Genomic DNA, 20,674 nt, shown 5'->3' on the forward strand with positions numbered 1-20,674 from the left:
AGTCATAAACTGTGGATATTCAAGGACCCGGAAGATAATAGAATAAGTCACAGCCTAAGCTAGTCCAATCACTTTCGACATTGTTTTTGCAGCTATAAAACCAAGTAGTAGGTGCCAGATTTCGGATATATCCCTTTTTCTCGAAATATACAAACACTCCACATGTGTCCGTCGGAACAGAGCAACGTCTCACGTTGGTTACCGTCGTGCCCGCACACAGTCAATCAGAGAAAGGACTTTATGGGGTCAACCACGAAAGATAACAATGTTCAGGCTGCCCGACACATTCGGTGTCTGACATTACACGTCAGAGGGAGGGCAGGCAGGGGAGACTTGGAATAATCTCTGGTTGTGCAGGGAGAAAGGCCTGTAAACTAAAATAAAAACACACGTTAAGAACGTGCATGCTGTACAAACAGAAAAGAAAACAGGTTCACCGGGACCATATTTTCCTCTCTGGTAAGATAAGCTCTCCCTAGCTGGCAGCGCATCCCGGGTCCCTGCCAGCCCACTTCACCCTGATGCCCCTGACGCCCCTGACTCCAAAAAGCAGCTTCCAAGTTCCCATATGAGCTTTCTCTTCCCTGGCTGGTGGGCTGGAGGGGTGTGAACAGCTCTGGTCTGCAGGTACGCAAAGGTGTGCCTGCACCTGCCCGTACTGTTTGCCACCCCCGACGGCAGGAGGGAAGCTTAGCCATCATGAGACACAGATCCATGCCAAAGGATAGCCCGAGCCCACGTTACAGCTTCCTGGCAGGCTTAAATTGTCTCGTTTATCTTCACATGCCTCAAGTTTAGTTTCTGAGAATTATTCAGAGACTTAACACCATAATGAACATTTCTACTGCACAGTACTTGAAAAAAACAAAAACAAAAACCCACCAAGTACTTCTTAGGTGAGGCACCAAGAGGAGAGGCGAAGAGATGAAGAACTGGAGTCAGACTGTAAGAAGTTTACAGTCCAGGTGAAGAAGCAGGACGGATACATCTGAAAAGATAAGTAACTCTGAGGAAGTACGCGGTAAATGTCAAATGAAAGGTATGGAAAAGAGGGCTGGCTGCAAATGAGATTCTCAAGGCCTCAGCGGTACCTCCCACTCCCCCACCCCCAGGCAGGGTGACAGCCGACAGCCTCGGGAGAACCCTCCCTCCTGCTTCTGCTCCAGTGAGCCCACCTGCAGGCTGCACCTCCGCCTGCACCTTCTCGGACCTGCTCGCTGGGTTCAAGTCCCAATTTCCTCTAAAACAGGAATCTGGAAATGGACTTCCAGGGTCCAGGAAGTGCCTGAGGCCGGACATTTGTGCCTGTGCCCATTAGGATGCCATTTATGCAAAGTAAAGAAATGTATACAAAAGCGCTAGAGATCCTGTATGGACACTTACGCATATAAAATAATCACCCCAGAAGAAGGACATGGATGAATGCGATGAGAGGGACCTTTGTGTCGATGCATGGGGGTGGGGAGGGAAATCCATCTTGAATTGCATGGTTAGAGGAGACTTCTTTTAGCATGAATGCTGTATTTCTTCATATGACCAGATGTCAACAGTCATTAATTCTGAGTGGTAAAAAGTGGACATTTGTTTCATACACACCCAGAGAGGGATGCAGAGATTTTTCAGGTTCACAAGGGAGCTCATGACCCCAAAACTGTTTATAACCCTTGACTTACAGGCCCCTGTGCCTCCATCTCTCCCTCCTCTGATCGCCTACAGCCAGGCATTAATTTACAACCAATTCACAACCCATTATGTTCAGTTCTACAACATTTCTTCAGTTCACCGTGTGGCACGCGGGATCTTAGTTCCCCGACCAGGGATGGAATCTGTGCCCCCTGCAGTGGAAGCTTGGAGTCTTAACCAGTGGACCAAATATCATCTTTTTTCCTTCTTTTTTCACTGTTTTTCTCTCCCCTCCTCAACTAAAGTATGAGTTTTTTGAAGCTAAGAAACATAACTTCTGTCTGTCCTTCCTCCTTAGCTCACTGCCTTGCATAAAAGTCAATAAAACGGTATTATTCAGTGATATTTAAGACTAAGAGATACCAAACAAAATGTAGCAATGAGACTGGTTTGGCTACCTTTCATTCTGGAAGAAAAAGCTATCCTCAAAAGCAGTAAATATCCATTTCCACAGCAAGTGTTATCTCCTAGGTGTACATGCACACACATGCATACACACACAACGAGTTTTTAGTTATGTCATTATCTTTCTCTTAAGAGCTTAAAGTAATAGACTTAAGGCCAAAAAAAGGAACGGAAGGAACCCTCTACATGTACATTAACATTCCTTTATTCCACAACTTAAAAACCATTTCTAGATTTTAACCTACAGAGTGTAAGTTTATGCCATGCAAAAATTTATAATTATTCCAATAGAGCATTTCCCAAACTGTATTCCTGGTGTGTGGACTTCCCTATGTCAAAATGCATTGTCCCGGGCTTCCCTGGTGGCACAGTGGTTAAGAATCCGCCTGCCAATGCAGGGAACACGGGTTCGAGCCCTGGTCTGGGAAGATCCCACCTGCCGTGGAGCAACTAGGCCCCTGCGCCACAACTACTGAGCCTGTGCTCTAGAGCCCGTGAGCCACAACTACTGAGCCCACGTGCCACAACTACTGAGCCTGCGCTCTAGAGCCCGCGAGCCACAGCTACTGGAGCCAGCGCGCTCTAGGGCCCGTGCTCCGCAACAAGAGAAGCCACCACAAGAAGCTGGCGCACTGCAACAAAGAGCAGCCCCCGCTTGGCGCAACTAGAGAAAGCCCGCGCGCAGCAACAAAGACCTGATGCAGCCAAAAATAAATAAATAAAATAAAATAAATTTTTAATTATTAAAAAAAAAAAAAATGCCTTGTCCCCTGAACCCACCCCCAACTCACACCAAAAAGGTTTCATCTGGAAAACTATGTATGTTCAGGGTCAACAGTGCACATTACTATCTTAAAGTCTGAAAAAGCTCTATAGTTAAAAATAAAATAAAACAGAGATTCAGCCTGGTAGAAGCCAGTGTCTCCCAGTTTATTTTAACCAGAGGATGGTTTCTGCTCGAAATGAATTACTGCATTGAGGAACTCGGCGTGGGACATGCTGGCTCGTACGACCGTGTGATCTTCTGGATTTAATACTAGAGTCCCCATTTCAAATATCCCACCTCACTGTCCCCATAAATCTGACTCATTCTCATAAAACCAGAAATCCTCATTTTAGAGTCATAAAGTATGGTCCCTATTACCACGCCATGCATTTCCATAAAACCCTTATGAATCGCTTCGCGTAGCCTCTTAAAATACGAAGAAGAGAAGGGAAAACTTACAAAAATTAACTTCATCACCCCAAGAGCGTTAAACCAACAGCAGCCAGAAACCAAGTCTAGATCCCGTCCTCAAAGAGTAATGACAAGGATACATCGAAATCCCTAGAAACCAGATTCTGCTTGTGAGTCTCTATTAGCACTGAGTAGAGATCCATAAGCAGAAACAATGCAAAATGTCTATTATAATAATCTAATTTTATGTAACTGTGATAGCCATCTAAAACACAGGAAACAAAGATTCAAGCCCCACTACCAAATAAAACAATGCCAGTGAAGACCATTTTCTCACCTATCAAATTAGGGAATCCTTTCACATATAATACCCTGTATTAGCGGTGTTGAGGGAAATGGGCCTTCACTTACAAAGCTGATAGGAAACACACTTGGTATTACCATTCTGAAAAACAGAATGCTGGCAATTAAATCCTGCTGATGCAACAATTCCACTTCTAACAACGTGCGACTAGGAAAACAAGCCATGAACACATACGGCTTTTTTTTTTTTTTAAAGAAGATGTTGGGGGTAGGAGTTTATTAATTAATTTATTTATTTTTGCTGTGCTGGGTCTTCGTTTCTGTGCGAGGGCTTTCTCTAGTTGTGGCAAGCGGGGGCCACTCTTCATCGTGGTGCACAGGCCTCTCACTATCGCGGCCTCTTGTTGCAGAGCACAGGCTCCAGACGCGCAGGCTCAGTAGTTGTGGCTCACGGGCCTAGTTGCTCCGCGGCATGTGGGATCCTCCCAGACCAGGGCTCGAACCCGTGTCCCCTGCATTGGCAGGCAGACTCTCAACCACTGCGCCACCGGGGAAGCCCCATCCGGCTTTTAAGAGTACCAAAAAGCCAACAGCGATTCTCCGCTGGACTCCCCCAGCTCACAAGGCACAGCAGAGGCACTGCGTGGGGCAGGGGTGGGGAGCAGGGCGGGCTCTGAGCACATAAGCACCCCCAGTCTCTCTCAGTGCTCTCCAAATGGCAGGGCGGCCCGCAACTCCACAGTGGCCCACCAACCCTCCCTCAACCCAGTGGAAACCTCAAGGCCAGCGTGTGAAGAAGCATGAACTCAAAGCCTGGGATTACCACATGTTCACAGAAACGTCCCCGGGGGACCTTTGGGAATAAAAAGAAAGAAACCCTGCTCCACTGGGAACAGGAGGTCACTCCTCTGACAGCACAGGAGACCCAAACCAAAGAGGTGATTGGAGAAAAAAGGAGCTGCCCCAGAGGGAGAGGATCCCCTGCAGACAAGAAGAAAAGCTTGATCCCAAGAGGCGAAAAGCATCAAAGGGAACCCAAGGAAAGCTCCTAGGATCCTCTGAAGGGTGGGGTAGAAAATGAAGATGAATTAAAACAATAACAATGGCTTATTTTCAGAGGAAAAGTGTTTCTGTGTGATTCTAGCACTAGAACCTCTCTCTCATAGTTCTACAAAAATAATGGGATAAAAACAAGTTAAAAAAAATAAAACAATTTACTACCTCAGGAAAACACACGCATCTCACGTGCGTGTATAATTACGCACAAGAATTAGAGGGGCTATGCTAACGTGGAGACTCTAAGGATGGCGTGTCTGGTTTGGTCAGCACTGGATTCTTGGCTCTTAAAAAAAATCTGAATGGCACTTCCCTAACGGTCTAGTGGTTAAGGCTCCACGCCTCCAGTGCACGGGTCCCGGGTTCGATCCCTGGACACGGAACTAAGATCCCGCGTGCCGCCACGGTACGGCCAAATACAAAACACATAAATAAAATAAAATTATTTTTTTAAAAATCTGAATGAATAAATGTTGCCCCATATTCTCCTTTTTCTGGCAACCTAGTGTCACACGAGCTACCCTGATCTGAAAGACCAGTGTTTGGGGATTACTTTTTAAAATGTGAAACAGCAAGACTCGTCCTATTTCCACTTATTTATCCACCTTTAAGAGTCACCTGCTGCTGCACGAGTCCCCTTGCATCTCATTATCTCTGCTGACTCTCCATCCTCCCAGCCGTCAGCAGAGGAAGCCCTGGCTCACAAAAGGAGTGCACATCACCGTACGTGGGGATTTCGACTTAGCGCCACCTTCTGCAGGCTGCCCTCCACGATCACCATTTTTATCTCCAAATATTGAGAATGGCCCCCCCCCCCCTTAGGCCTCTGCACCTCCCTTACACACTCCAAGTCCCCATGGTCAAGATCCCGTCCTCAGGCACGAGGCCTAGTAGGCCCATTCCGTAAATAGAATTAAATAGATTTAGGGAGAGTTTCAGTCTAATTAGAAAAAAAAAAAAAAAGAATGGATGGAAAAAAGCAGTCTCCATAGATACAAGCTTTTCAACATGCTGCTTTTCTGCTCTCTGTTTTCTTACTCTGAGAATGTCAATGCAGAACCGGAATATTTTTATAAGTAAATTACGTGTTCCACCCATCCTCCCGCATCCCTACGGGTGACTCCCAGGTGGAAATTCTGAAGAATGCAGAGTGGCGCGCAATGTAGCTGGAGTACAGAGCTGTCCAGAGGCGGACGGTGAATGGAGCCTGAAAGTCAGAGCTACAACATGCTACCCCAAGCACCACTGGAAAGAAGACACCATCTCGCCCTTCTTCCAACTCACCTTCCTCTTCACTGCTTCACTAAATTGCCTATGGCTGTGACTGTCTATGCAGATGGCAGACAAGCAAAGATGGGGCCAGGTCTCGTGCGTGAGCAGACGCACAGCTTGGGCAAGCAACATGGCTCCCAGAGACAAAGCGATCAAGGTGTGGTTGTTTACGGCTGCCTAGGTGCTGCTTAGGACCATGGGCTCGAGGGGCCAATGATAGCCCTACATTGGTCCCTGAGGCCACAGGGACAGAAGGAAAAGCTTCAAGAAAGAGTGGAGATGGGTTCAAAGGACAGTGGATTCCATCTCCCTCAGCTAAGAAAGGGCAAGAACATCTAGAAACGAAGAAAAATAGAATTTTCACGTCACTCGGTAATTGCATTTCTGGGTGTATACCTAAAAGACTGAAAAGCAGGGGCTCAAAGACATATTTGTGCACCCATATTCAAAGCAGCATTATTAATAAGATCAAAAGGTAGAAGTGGGCTTCCCTGGTGGCGCAGTGGTTGAGAGTCCGCCTGCCGATGCGGGGGACGCGGGTTCGTGCCCCGGTCCGGGAAGATCCCACATGCCGCGGAGCGGCTGGGCCCGTGAGCCATGCCCGCTGAGCCTGCGCGTCCGGAGCCTGTGCTCCGCAACGGGAGAGGCCGCAACAGTGAGAGGCCTGCGTACCGCAAAAAAAAAAAAAAAAAAAAAAAAAAAAAAAGGTAGAAGCAATCCAAGTGTCCACTGACGGATGTATGAATAAACAAATGTGGTATATACATACACTGGAATAGAATCTAGCCTTAGAAAGGAAGGAAATTGTGACACACGCTAAAACACAGATGAACCTACCTTGAGACATTACGCTAAGTGAAATAAACCAGTCACAGAAAGACAAATACAGTATGATTCCACTTATCTGGGGTACCTAGAGTAGTCAGATTCAGAGAGACGCAAAGTCCAATTGGCTGCCAAGAGCTGGAGCGAAGCAGCAATGGGAGCTGTTGTTTAATGGGTACCCAGTTTTAGCTTTTAGAAGACGAAAAAGTTCTGGAGATATAATGTGAATATACTTAACACTAACTTAACTTCACCATGATGAAGGCGGTAAATTTCACAGCGTGTGTGTTTTATGACCACTAAAGGTTTTTAAGAAGAAGGAACAAAAAATCTTGCAAAAATAAACAGCCCAAGACCCTGGTTCCTCCTATTGTAAGGTGAAACTGGTATGAAACAAAAAGCCAAGAAAATGACCACGTGTAGGTCAGGAATTCTTTCTTGCGAGCTGTGCTAGGACTTCAGCAAGTACTGGTTGGTGGCTTTCTCAGAGCCATGTTCCCCGTTGCAAACAGTATGAAACCATTCTTGAAGCTGCCCCTTTGTGTATTCTTTTTACATACTCTAAATCAGAGACTTGGTTTTGCAGTGCTTCTGTCAGGGTAATAAATACGTTCGAAAATCAAGGCGCGTGCCCTAGGCGGACTGAAGATCAGGGGTAACTCTGTCCTCCGCGGGGAAGGGTCTGAAGACAGTTTTGGTTGTCACACCGTCGCGGGGCAGGAGGGAATGCCACTGGCACCTAGTGGGTGGAAGCAGGGATGCTGCTGCGTATCCCATGAGGCACAGTCTCCACATCAAAGAACCTTGTGGCCCCAATGTCAAGAGCGCTGAGGCTGAAAACCTCTGCTTTCCACTGGCCTGGGAGTTCAGAGACCAGGTTTGTGGTGTGTCTTGTTCTCGCTCTTACACGTGCCTTTGGGAAGCCCGTAGAGTAAGTGGTTACTGATCTTCCAGGCACGGTGCTAAACGCTCTCTACACATTACTTCCTTGCGTCATTCATTACCTCACTCTTAGAAGAGTGACAGTACTATGACCCCAGCTTTACTGGGGAAAACACACTGGCAAAGGTTGAGAGTGTGTCCAAGGTCAGGGTCCCGAGAGGATTTTTAAATAAGCTCTGCAGACCTCTGGAGGGGTGTTCTTACTTTTCCTGCCTGAATCCTCACGTTCTCAGACTCAGTGAGAAGCATGTCAACGGACGAATGCTCAACAAGACACACTGTGGAGAAGGCTGGCACGGGGAACCGTGAACCCAGCCAACTCCCTTTCCCGCCCGAGTCCCCCAAGCATCTTGGCAGTCTGTCAACCCCACCCAGACTATGGAAGAACTTCGGGATTCAATGGGGAAACTGCAGGAAAAAAAATTCTTCTCTATGTTTTATAAAGGTGACTGCCCTTTGCGTATGATAAAATTCTTCCATACTGCCCAGTATCATTTGCATCAAGAGGGCCTTAGCTAAGTTCCACCTGCCATCTACCCCAGAATCCTCCAACTCAGAAGTCACTCCTGAACAACCCTGAAGGATTCCCGAAAATGAAACATCTCAGGAGGCAGAGCAGGATACAACGCCAGCTACTGCCTCTGCCTATAATGATATTCTTCCTCTTGGGTCATCCGGGGAACTGCTATTCACCCTTCCAAACCCCGCTCAAGCATGGTGTGTGCCACTTCTATGAAACTCCCCTGTGTGTGCCACAGGACGCACCGTCTGTCATTCCTTTTGCACCAGATCCACACGGTACTGCCCTTCTGGTCTACACATACTTTCTCTGTATGAACCACCAGCCACCCAGACTGTAAGCTCCTTGACACAAGGACTGCACACACCTTTGGAACCACTTTGTCTATTACGACAGACCCTCGAAGGGGTGGGAAATGAAGCCTGTCACCTGTATCTGCCATGCTCTGCGAAGAAAGTCCATCAGCTTAAAATCATACCCAACCACTAGCGCCTTTCAAAGATGGTTAAAGACCTGTAGAAGCCAAAAAACAATATATGAAGAGATCAGGTAAAACACTGGGGGAGACACCTAGAGGAGAACATTTGCAACCTCGTCTGAGTCTTGACAGGGTCCAAGTAATTTTGGCAGACTGACAAGAGTTTCTCCAAAAGAGGGATCAATTCCTTAGTTGCAGAAATTAGTCGCAAAAGTCTCTGGCAATGAGCTGGGCACCTGGGACAGCTGGGAAACTTACATGGGTGCCAAGGTCCTCATTACTGTGGGTATCGTGATGTATTAAATTAGCCGTGGCCTCAACAAATAAGAGCTGCTTCCTCCATTCCGTGATTTTTGTGGTGGTTTTTTAAAAGGATCAGGGCCACTCCCAAAAGGTCAGCGTCTATCAAAGATCCAGAACCACTGCAGGGAGGGGAATGGTGGGAAGGGATGCTTGCCCCCTCACCTCGAAAAATGAACAATGTAGAGTCTCAGGCCCCACCAGCAACCTACTGAATTGGAGTCTCTGGGCATTGGGGTTGAGCACCTGTAGAGTGAACAAGCCCTCCAGCAGACTCTGCCCACAGTGAAGTCTGAAAGCCACAGTCTTAAGTGTGCGGTTCTCAAACATTAGTGACCATCAGAACCAAATGGAGGACTTGTTAAAACACAGATTTCCGTGCTTCGTGGTCCTTTCTGATTCTGCAGGTCTCTGGTGGGGCCCCAGAGCCTGCATCTGCTGATGGTGCTGGCCCCTCAGGACTTAAAAGAGTTAAGAAGGGAGCTGAGACCCTGGGGGAGGGAGATTTAATTTCCATTTTATATCCTTTGGTAATGTCTCCTCACCTTCTGTATATTTTTAAATAAGAAATGAAGAATATTTGTGGGTTTCTGAGAAAATTCTAAGGTATTACACGGTCTTCTGAGGAGCTTAGAAAATACCAAAATAAACTCTTCGATGGAATCCTGGTTCCCTTTTCTCCCTTCTCTCCCATCATGCTACAAGACTCCCAAAGGCAGGAGGCACCCCAAACTTGGGACCCAGAGCTCGGCACTCAGCTTCAGAGGGGCTTCAGCGGCCCCAGGCCGACTGGTTTATAACTTAGATACCTGCTTCCTAAGCACTGTCACCTCTGAATTTGCCTCAAAGTGATTTCTCTCTGAAACACCCAGTACAACATCCTCAGCTGGCACTGGTTTCTGGTAACGAACGGAATGGCTCGCGCCAACCACAGCTTACAGCACGTGGACAGGGCCTACTTCCCTATTTTAAATGCCTAATGATTACTGCTGCACCTGAACACATCTGGGGAAAGTGGGGCCCGCTGGTGGCCTGCTGCCCCGTTGCAGGCCCGCTGCAGGCCCTCCTCCAAGGGTGCACTCGGCAAATCCTCCAAGTACAGACAGGTTACCCCGTGTTGCTCCATGTCAGCGTGGAGGCCTCAAACAATCAAGGATTTTTTTTTCTTTTCTTTCTTTCTTTCTTTTTCTTTTTTTTTTTTTTTTTGGAGAAATGATCAAACTCGGGGGTGGGGACAGAACTTCCTGCAAGAAACCGCATCCTGAACAAGCATCGCCACAACTCACTGTAAATAAATACTCCCCCCTTGCAGCACTTCCGTCAACTGTCAGGGCCCTGGCTCCAATCGCCTTTCAAGTCCAAACAGGAAAGGGGAGAGAAGAGCGTGAGATGGCAGATAGGAGGTTTAATTTGCTTCTTGCTGCAGTTTTCATTGGTGGGGCGCTTCCAATTCAGCAGGGCTGCCAGCTGCCTGGAATTGCTCCTGGACCCCACTTTTTCCTGTTAACCTTCATAATTGTATTATTACGGGCCAGCCCGCAACTGGCCTGCCCAAGGCTGAGGAGTGGCGGCTCCTTCCCTGGATTAGATAAGCAGCCAAACTCACAGGCAGAAAGGCAACGGATGGACGGACGTTCACCAGGGAAGCTCTGTACACGCCCCTGCTGTAGCTTAGCCCGAGGCACGGCAGAGAGGGAGATGGCCTGGCGACTGCAGGGTGGAGCGATCAAGAAGGAAACAAGTCGGTGACCTCAATTTTCTGGAAAACGAATGTGAAGGATATCCCTTTCAAAGTGCACCATGCGGCTGGGGAAAGGGGGACGATGTGGGAAAGGCGATCATTCATTCCATTAACAGCAGTGGCTATTTCTTGAGTACAGACCACGTGGCAGGTACTCGGGGGCTTTAACATGCCTCCTCCCCCCTCCCCCCATCTTCACTACGGCACCTGTGAGGCAGGTACCATAACGCCACCCCACTTTGCAGACGAAGAAACCAAATCTGGGAGAGCTAAAGAGTCCTGTGCGGGCTCACAAATAAACAGTAAAAGCAAGACTCAAATGCAGGTCTGTCTGAATCAAGGCCGCCATGGATGGCTGGGAAGGGTGTGCACTGCCCAACTTAAGAGGGGTCACGCACATCACTGGCAACGTAAGTGACAGCCCCCAGTGTCTTGCTTGGAACCAGAACAGGGCTCACGCAGAGGACAACATCTTACCCATGTAATAAACTGCCTCCCGAAGTTTCTGAAAAAGAAAAATGAGCTCCATCCAGAGAGCTTCTCAAGAAGTTCTAAGATCCTCAGTTTGTTTTTTCTTGTTTTTGTTTTTTTAATTTATTTCTGGCTGCGTCGAGTCTTCGTTGCTACGTGCGGGCTTTCTCTAGTTGCGGCGAGCGGGAGCTCTTCTTCGTTGCGGTGCGCGGGCTTCTCACGGCAGTGGCTTCTCTTGTTGCGGAGCACGGGCTCTAGGCGTGCAGGCTTCAGTAGTTGTGGCATGTAGGCTCAGTAGTTGTGGCGCACGGGCTTAGTGGCTCCGTGGCCTGTGGGATCTCCCCAGACCAGGGCTTGAACCCGTGCCCCCTGCATTGGCAGGCAGATTCTTAACCACTGCGCCACCAGGGAAGTCCTAAGAGTCTAAGTTTGTTTGAACTCCATGATATTCAACACACAAAGTCAGCTCCGCCTTTTATAACGGCCTTTGTCCCATTCCCTGTGGCTCTAATGTCTCATCGGCATCTCATGTTTTCACAGTGTTGAAAACACCAGTGCCTGGTACATCAGAGGCACTCAGTCAAGCAATATCTATTGAAAAGAACTGGCGGACGGGGAATTCCCTGGTGGTCCAGTCATGAGGCCTCGGGGCTCTGACTGCCGAGGTCCTAGGTTCAATCCCTGGTCGGGGAACTAAAATCCCACGAGCCGTGGCGTGCGGCCGGAAAAAAAAAAAAGAAAGAACTGGCAGATGGATGGATGGATGGATCCAGGTATTCACTGTGGATGACCCGGTTGCCACGGGGACAGAAGCAGAGGGCAGCTCTTGCCCTTCTCCGAGAAGCCTGGGCCCCACGGGGACATGGGGGCTGCGGAGACTGGCTTCCCTGAGCTGCTGCCACGCAGGGGCACCCCACGACTGGGGGTTTTGTAGTCACAGGCGCAGGCACGGTGGTGGGAACGACTCCGGCTGCAGATGGGGGGGTGGGGGGGGGCGTTAATATAATGTGCTGCTGGCGGTCTAAGAGGAAGCACGGGTGGTAATGAGCAGGGAAGAAGCCGGTACAGGAATGAAGGAGAGGGTGAAAGCTCAACTCTTCCAGGGATGTGCCCCTGGAGCTTCTGCCCCAAGGAGGGAGGGCACCAGGCGGCTTCCCCGAGGCACACAAGGGTGGAGCTGGAGACAGGCGCCCGCTACCACACATAAGGAAAAGAAATTAAATTAATACAAGGAAAAATGAGGCAGCCCATGGAGCAGCAAAGTGTTATTAAAACGCTGTAATGTCTCAGAGGTTTCTATGAGGTCGTGTTCTTACAATTCGTTTGTAAGAAGTTAAAGACAAAATTATATGCCTCGTAATTCTCCAACGAGTGTGTTTTTCTACAGGTCCCATTGTTTACATGGGATGCACAGCTTCCAGGAAGTTTAAATCACTTAAGGGATTAAAAAAAAAAAAAACCTGGCACTTTCCAGAAACCTCGCTGCACACGCCTCAGAGGGAATGACTGTGAATCCCGATGATGTCCGCACTCGCGTGTACCGGTCCACACGCTTCAGGACATACCGTATCAGGGTTGCCAACGCAAATGCCCACAGGGGCCAGGCAATTGCTTCAACGAGTGAAGCAGACAGGGAATCAAACACCAGGAAGTGTGGGAAAGCATCCCTAACCAGACAGCTCGACAAGCCCCATCTAAACCAGCACCTTGGCCCCAGCCTGGGAGAAAGGCTAGTGTCCCCACATCTTTTGATCTGTGAAAAGAAACCAGAAATCTGGGTACTGCATAGGAAATCTCAGTGAACCTAAGTGATAAATTCAAATATTTTAGGTAGAACACCACACATGTCAATCAAAACGTATCTGTGGCCTGAACACCTCTGTCTACACGTACGTCTACACACATCAGTCATGACTGTTTTTTATATTTAGCTACCGTATGACCAGGCCCTCAGCTGCAAATATCACCAAGTGAGTTCACGGTGCTCCTCTAAGAGCTCACAGAGAGCAATGCCCATTTAACAGATGAACGAACGAAGGCAGGGCGGTACCTGTGCAGTGACTAGCAAGCGGACACCATGAGGTCAGAGTCCGATCGAAATGGGAATCACTGCAGCTGAAAGTCAATTTGTGAGAGACCTGGTTCCCCAGTGCCGGAATGCCACTCTGCTCCATCATCTGTTTTACAATTCATTTGTGGAAAGTCGAATCCACCAAGGCCTGTGTTCCAGTTACCACCTGGGAACTGAGAAGAAGTACCAAAGAAAAGTGTGGACAAGCCCTCACGCCAACAGCAAGGTTATTAAGAGGAAGGCCAGCCGTGCTCCAAGGGCTTTACCTGTTAAGACGCAGTTTATAACCGATGTAGACAGGCTCCTTCGAAAAGAATCTAGCCTTTTTAACATGTTTCTCTTAAACTTGCATACTCACCAGAATGGGGGGAAGGTGGCTATCCATTTCTCTCCCTTTTGTCCTACTCAGGATCACAGAGAAACTTCAGCGCTTTGGAAACAGCCAGAAACAAGCATAGACATGTTCTGAGAGAAGAACCTGAAATGACTCATTCTTCCAGTTTTCTCCAACCGATTTCAGCTTTTAGCAGAGAGGTTTCATTCATACACACCACACATCAGACAGTGCCAGACCTCATGGAACCCGTCATGGGTTCAGGGATCCAAAGAACGCTTCCTTGCTTAGGAAGGCGAATGCTGCCAGGCTGGCGGGGTCGGGGGGAACCCCAGTGCAGAATCCTTCTAAGACTTCAATCTTAGTGACTGACAGTTACTTGCTGCTCTACCAGGAGGGCTTTCTCCCCTGTCGAGACTTAAGGATTCCCACTGCTTCTCTTCCGCTTACACGCTCCTCCGTGAATGGCTTCCACAAAGAAATTTACAAAATCTTGCTCCATCAAGTCTGCAAAAACTTTGTGTGGGCACTGAATGCCTCAACAGTCCTGCAAACGAAGGCTCTTGACTTGTAAGGATAAGCAATACATAGGAAGGAAATTCTGGTACCTCTTCCAAAGGGCAGACTGTACCTGTAATGACATCCCTGGACAATAAACGGAAGGGTTATGCGGTGGTAAAGAACACCGGTATTAAGAGTTCAAGGGTGAGGCTCTGTTGTTCTTGAGCTGTGAACTTGGGCAGAGGATTTCATTTCTCCAAGTGGTGATTCCCTCATCTGTCAACCAGTAGGTAATGATGGCACCTGCCAAACTAGGTTTTCCTGTGGATGAAATGGGAGGAATTCAAGGGGAGTCCTTCCTGAGATCCCCGTGGCTAGTAGGTGGTAGTTAGAGCGCCAGAAACAAAGATCGTTCGTGTCAACTGCTCTAACGTCCCAAGTTAACTTCTCTGCTTTGAACACCAAATCACCACTTCCAGAATTTCAGAGCCAAATAACTGCCAAGTATTAATCCTTTGGAAACCTGCTTAGCAAACTTCAGCCTGGTAACGCCCGCACATGTCTTTTTAACAGAGGATACTTGCAACTGTACCACTTAATAAGGTGTGTGGCGTGTGTAAGTCTGTTTGCGAATGTCAAACCCTAGCTCCGGTGGGATCAAAGAAAAAAATACATGTTATGACCAGACCTGATGCAAAATTGCATTTTAGTTCAGATGCAGCATGCCTGCCAATTCAGGGAAACTGCATGGAAACAGGAATCAAACAATATTGTATAATCACAGTCACTGTCATTTTTTAAATTTCGGTAAGAAAAATAGGGGAGGTTACAGAAACAGCAAACAGCTTCACTTAGATCAAGGATTTTTTTCTATTGCAAAAAATGCAACCCAAACACAGCCGTCCAAAAGTGTTAAAGCAGGGCCCAGGACTCAGGGAAGCAAGCAAGGGGCCTCAAATGCAAAATGTAAGGAGGCACTCACTCTCAGAGTCCTGCAAGTTCAAGGTCAGCACCTCCTTAAATGCTGCACCGTAAGTACCTAGTTTACTTGACCTTAATACAGTGTTAAAGGGACATGGGAGTGAAATGAAATTTTCATGCATTTATGGGTGTGGCAGTAACTCCCAAAGAGGAACCACAATATAAACTGATGGGTAACACTGTAACTCATCCCTCTCTTAAAGATCAGAACTACAGAGCTGGGAGCAGCCCAGGCAAGGGTCAATTTCCTTGAATCTTACCAAGTTCAAAGGCAGCTCTTTGCAACTTTGTGAGTACTTCCTTTCATCTACCCCAAACAACCTTTTTCCCCTCCTGTCTCACGCAAATTAGGATTAAGTCCATCAACAGCAGAAAATTCCATTCTCAGGTATCAATTTTGCCTCAACCCTAAAGGAGGAGGGAGGTGCAACGTCAAATTAAAAGGGGCCACTTAGGGATCGTGCACGCTGACCACTCCGAGAGAGGACTCCGTTCTCTTTCCAAGGGCTGCTTGTAAATGAATCGCTGTCTGATTAGATAAATATTTATGGAGTTTATTTTTAGAAAAACTAAATAATAATAAAGTATAACTCAATACATTCTAACACAAATCTATGGGACACGGGATAAATAAAAGTTTTACAAATCTCAGGGAGGTAACGACAACCTCAAGGCAAGCCCTTTCTTTGGAATTAAGCATTAAAGGAAAAGGGGGCTTGAAAAACATAAGGCCCTAAGGGTTCGAAATTTCCTTTCTGGTTTTCCGTTTCAACCTCACAAAGCCTCATTTACAAATAAACGTTTCTAAATACATAATACATTAGAATAAGGGGTAGGAGGAGGACAAAGAAAAATCACACCTGCATGCTAGAGTCCAAGTGTATATATTCCTAACTTCAATTATTTAACCGAAACTACTTTGGTTAGCAATGCCAAACAAATAGATTCAAAACTGAAAAATGACACGTATTTCTTTACCTCTCCCCTGGCAATTTTTAGACGTGCTTCACTAATGATCTGAATAGAAACACTGCACGTGGATAAAGAACCAGGACAGCAAATGCAATGAACATGGCCCTCCCCATCCAACCTTCTGTGTAACTTCACCAGCTCATCGCCAGTGACCGCCACTCTCCAACCCCACACAAATGGTCGTATCAGCTGCCCAAGGCAAATGCGCGCACGATTCTGTACGCACTGTCGAGCAATGAAATAAGCCAGTGTGTTAGGATGTGTGAACACGTGCCTCTCTCTTATTTCTGAAGAGTTCGTGGTGTCTAGTGCACAGTGATATTCTTGATTCACCCTCCCCTCTCTTTTCAACAAAGCCTATCGCCCGACGTTACTTTGGAACAAAATCAAAAAAGAATGGCATGAGACTACTTCTCAAGTTCTGATAAGGAGCGCTTTCACTGTCAATTCCAAATCATCTGTGTTTCATTATGAATTTTACATGTCCACATATATAGATTTCTGGCTAGCAGTGTGTTAACTTTTATGGAGGTGTAGTTTACATAAAGTTTACATACACATCTTATGTGTTAGAGATCAAAGGATTTTGACAAACGCATACGCCAGTGTAACTGACACCCCTTTTGAGACAGAACATTTCCATCACACAACAAAACTCTCCCCTGCCATTTTCCACGGTAGGCAACCACCACCATCCTGCTATTTTTCAAATCGTTGGTTTCTCATCACAGGGGAAAAATTATTTTTCCTATTTAATTTTATGTCTATGTGGGATGATGAATGTCCACTAAACTTACTGCGGTAATCATTTCATGATGTATGTAAGTCAAATCGTTATCCTGTACACCTTAAACTTACACAGTGCTGTGTGTCAATTATATCTCAATAAAACTGGAAGAACAAAAAAGAATGACATAAGAGAAGGTCCTGTCTTAGGTACTAAATTTAATTTCACTTGAAAGAATAATAAGTGATATAACGAGCGGGTCATTTTTTTCTTCTTTGGAGAGAGGGAAGAATAAACAATTTTACGGAACATTCTCTCTTTTTTTGAGACCTAATTATACACTAAGCAAGAAGTAATTTTTCCCTCCTGCCTACATTTTATGTTTGGGGCTCTTCCATTTCATGTCCCTTGACACCTTTTCCAATAATCCATCTACTTGATATTGGAAAGCCTCACATGAATAAAACTTTATGGCACTACAGGCGTTTAGTCTTCCACTGACATTCCTGGCCTGTTCAATTCTGCAATTCAATCAAAATCAAATCTTAAAATCCTCTTGTCAGCCAGCACTGCTTTCATATGCCCGAGCCTTGTGTAAGGATAACTGCATCCAATCTTCCCCCCAAGCAGTGCTTATATTGTTTTATTACAGTTCAATGAGTGGAGTTCAAAATTACATGCAGCTGCCTACTACTGTGGTTGGGCTGTGTGACGCATGGACACGAGTACTGCCCACCAGGCCTGAAATCATTCACTCACTGGCCAGCCAGAAAGACGGGGAGCCCTTCTTTGTATGGAAGGACATCCTGTCTGCTAGATCTAAAGAGGGGGATGTTAACAGATCAGTCCCTTTTTAAAAGGATTGTGAAAGCCAGTGAAATGCGACTCAAATGTGCTCAATGTTAAGCATGTGGCTGGAGCACATAAAAGCAAAGATAAACCTCAACATGCACTACTTATTCTCAGAAAGCTTGTGAAGGAAGATAAAGAGATCCCAAATAAAAGGCATCTTAAAGAATTTTTATATGTGTCTTAAACGACGGAGCTTCACTTAAATGGCCTTTTTTTTTTTTTCTCCAAACCGCCAATAATCCTTTCATCGAAACAGAAAGACGAAACACAAAGCCAATTAAATACAAGTGAACCGGATGAACAATACAGTAATTAAAACACCAGTAGTTTGGAAATGCTCAGGATAAGTGGAAGGCAGAGCCAGGAAGGCAGTAGGGGTGCACCGTCTTTCTGCCACTGGGACAAATACAGCAAGGAGGCCGGTCCTTATGTTAAAAACAAACCAAGAAAAAAAAAAAGAAAACACACTGGAACCATGAAGGAACACAAAACTGGGTCTCTCATGTGTGTAGGTGTTAAATGATCCAGCGTTGCCAAAGGGAGAGGAAAAAAACAAAAAAAAAGTGGTCCAGCTAGAAGAATTGCCAAAACCCCAAATAAAAATGTATGTGCTAATTCCAGGCTACCTTCAGGTTGGTAATTTCACAGGTAAAACAATAGGTTTCTGGGGTGCAGCTTTCCAAGAATAAAGAATTATACCGCTCTCGTTTATGAAGGCGTGCAATCTCCTGTGTAGGTGGTCACACACCTCTCTGTGGCAAAAGTTCGGTGCCCATAGGGTAAAGATATGTGTGCAATTGCAAACATGTTACCTGCTAGGTCTCTAAAATTAAACACCCTTGGAGCCTCCACAAGGTGAATTGATATCCATTTCTAATACCTACCACCCTGTACCTTTTGAAATAATGTCATCAAGGGGAACTCTAAAGGGAACATGAAAAGCTCTCGTATACTGACATGCCTTACACACTACAGAAATTAGTGTCAAGACTAAATACTCAGGAGTTTAAGTACTGACTTAACCCCCAAGCCAACGGGGCAAATGCAAAGGTATTTATTCTGTCGCAGCTTTGTTTAATGGTAAACAGCTCGGAAAACCAGGTGATTCCCGTGCAATGATACCTTATTTTTTAATAACACGGGCAGATCCAAAGAACCAGCAATGCAAGAGAGGGAAAATTCACAGTTGGCACAATAGTGGATGAGTTGCTAGATATAATTTTATTCTCCCTGGGATAAATGATGAGGTTCAGGCTTACTGACCCAAAGCAGCCTCCTGTTACATTTTAATATCAGAGAGGGCTGAACTTCGAGGGATCAGGCACACATTTTTGAGTGTGGACACTGCTTTGGTCAAGACCTGTCATTCTCTGACGGTCACAGAGCAGGAGTGCCTATCTCCCTCCCATGTCAACTGCAGTGAGATGTTCTTGTTTGACACCTTTTCAATCGCTGAGAACATCAGCTGGTGTTCCCAGAAGATGGAAGTGAATTCCACGCACTGGCTTTCTCTCCCTTCCCCTTTCCCTCATGGGTAAGATGAACACATGTCCAAAGGACTTATAAGGGTCCACTCTGCTCTCTGGCATCTCTAGAAAATTCAGAAGACCTGGCAATACGGCCCGAAGTCCTGGTGACAACTGGATGGAGTGGATCGGCAGTGCGGTCGGGCTCTCCACTCTCCCTGTTGAACCTTCTGACTTCTTTGTAATTACCGGTGTGGCCCCCATTACAATTTGACTTTGAGGCCCTTGGGCCACAGGCTACCTCATGTTACTTCTACCGCCCAAATTCTACGATCCTATCACACTCAGTGATGTTTGGGCCGCTATCAGTGAACGTTCTCATACCGCCTACTTCCTTACTTCCTAAGATGAATCGGGAGAAGAATAAGGATATACACAGCTTCGTAAAAAAAATGCCGAGATTGGCCAGCTAAACACAGACAAGAATAAAGCAGGCCCCTCCCCCAGTCTTATGCCACCCAAACCCCAGTTTTGTACTGTCTACCGGCCATGGGAGTTATTGGTTCAAAACATCAATTATCAGATACATTCTTCAAGTTGAATGACACGTGCAAATGGGTATTTTGAGAACCGTTACCGTGGTTATCCTAGCAGCTAGAGGAGATTCACAGTGTGAGCCGGGAAGCCCCATAGGCTGAATCAAAGGGAAAGTTATAACAGGATGCCAACACAAGGAGAAAAGTATGTCTGGTGCTGACGGACTCATAATGCTCATTTCAATCTAACCCCACCCATCCTCAACCCCGAGATCTTATCCAAAGTCACTGAGATGGTCAATATCACCTTTGGGATCTAGAATCCTATTTTCATTGAAGAAATACCAGGCCCTAAATGCTGATGAAATTTAGAGTTGAGCCCACCGGTTACACCCCTGTTCTGAAAGCCCAGGTAGAAAGGGAATTCAGGAATATGTACCCAGCTCAAACATCAACATCCTAATAGCTTCTGCCTTCCAGAGCCGAAGATACAAAGCCTTCAAGGACACCTCATCTCCTTTCATGCAGAGAAAGAAAGTCCTAAAACTCACTGTGAACCAGGCATCTGTGCTTAAGACAAGGAACGGAGCAAGCTTGAAAGGGGCCACAACTCTGAAACAGAGCTGGTGTGACTTCAAGTATTTCCACCAAACCACGTCTTCTGCTCTCAAGGCCTTTATAAAGCAAATATTTATACTTTAGCAGGAAAATCCGGAGCTAGACTGTTACTTCTCTTACCCTCCTTTGCAAGATGCCCCTCTCCAGTGACCCTGGAGTTTAGAACTACATTGGCTCTATTTTGTTACGTAACAGCAGCGGTACAAGAGGTGAGAAAAAGTGTCTCAAAAGAATCTTAACTGCCCCTCCATCTGGCGGAGAGAACTGGATTCCTACAGGGCGAGCAGAGCCGGGGTCACTGGGGCTAATTTAGAATCTTTGTGCCTCCACATACACGACAAGCATCATCTGTATTTTCACTTGTGAAAATGCTCCTTAATGGCCACAGACGTGGGTACACACTGCAACAGGAGGCAAGGCAGAGAGACAGAGAGAGAGAGAGA

At 46.5% G+C, this 20,674-nt stretch overlaps 2 protein-coding genes across 3 annotated transcripts in view; both read right to left on the reverse strand.

The window, feature by feature from the left end:
- Positions 1–20,674, reverse strand: part of FOXP1 (forkhead box P1) — a 502,532-nt gene that overhangs the window by 447,127 nt on the left and 34,731 nt on the right. The window lies entirely within an intron of this gene.
- The window catches only part of EIF4E3 (eukaryotic translation initiation factor 4E family member 3), a 320,442-nt gene that overhangs the window by 36,759 nt on the left and 263,009 nt on the right, over positions 1–20,674 (reverse strand). The window contains exon 8 of the mRNA XM_089918163.1: positions 1–20,674. This exon is cut by the window's left edge and continues 36,759 nt beyond it; it is cut by the window's right edge and continues 21,753 nt beyond it. The gene's annotated coding sequence lies outside the window, so the exon portion shown is untranslated.

This window comes from Delphinapterus leucas, chromosome 10 (genome assembly GCF_059928025.1).
Source record: "Delphinapterus leucas isolate spDelLeu-1000000601 "Yukka" chromosome 10, BTC_Dleu_Yukka2, whole genome shotgun sequence".
Lineage (NCBI taxonomy): Eukaryota > Metazoa > Chordata > Mammalia > Artiodactyla > Monodontidae > Delphinapterus > Delphinapterus leucas.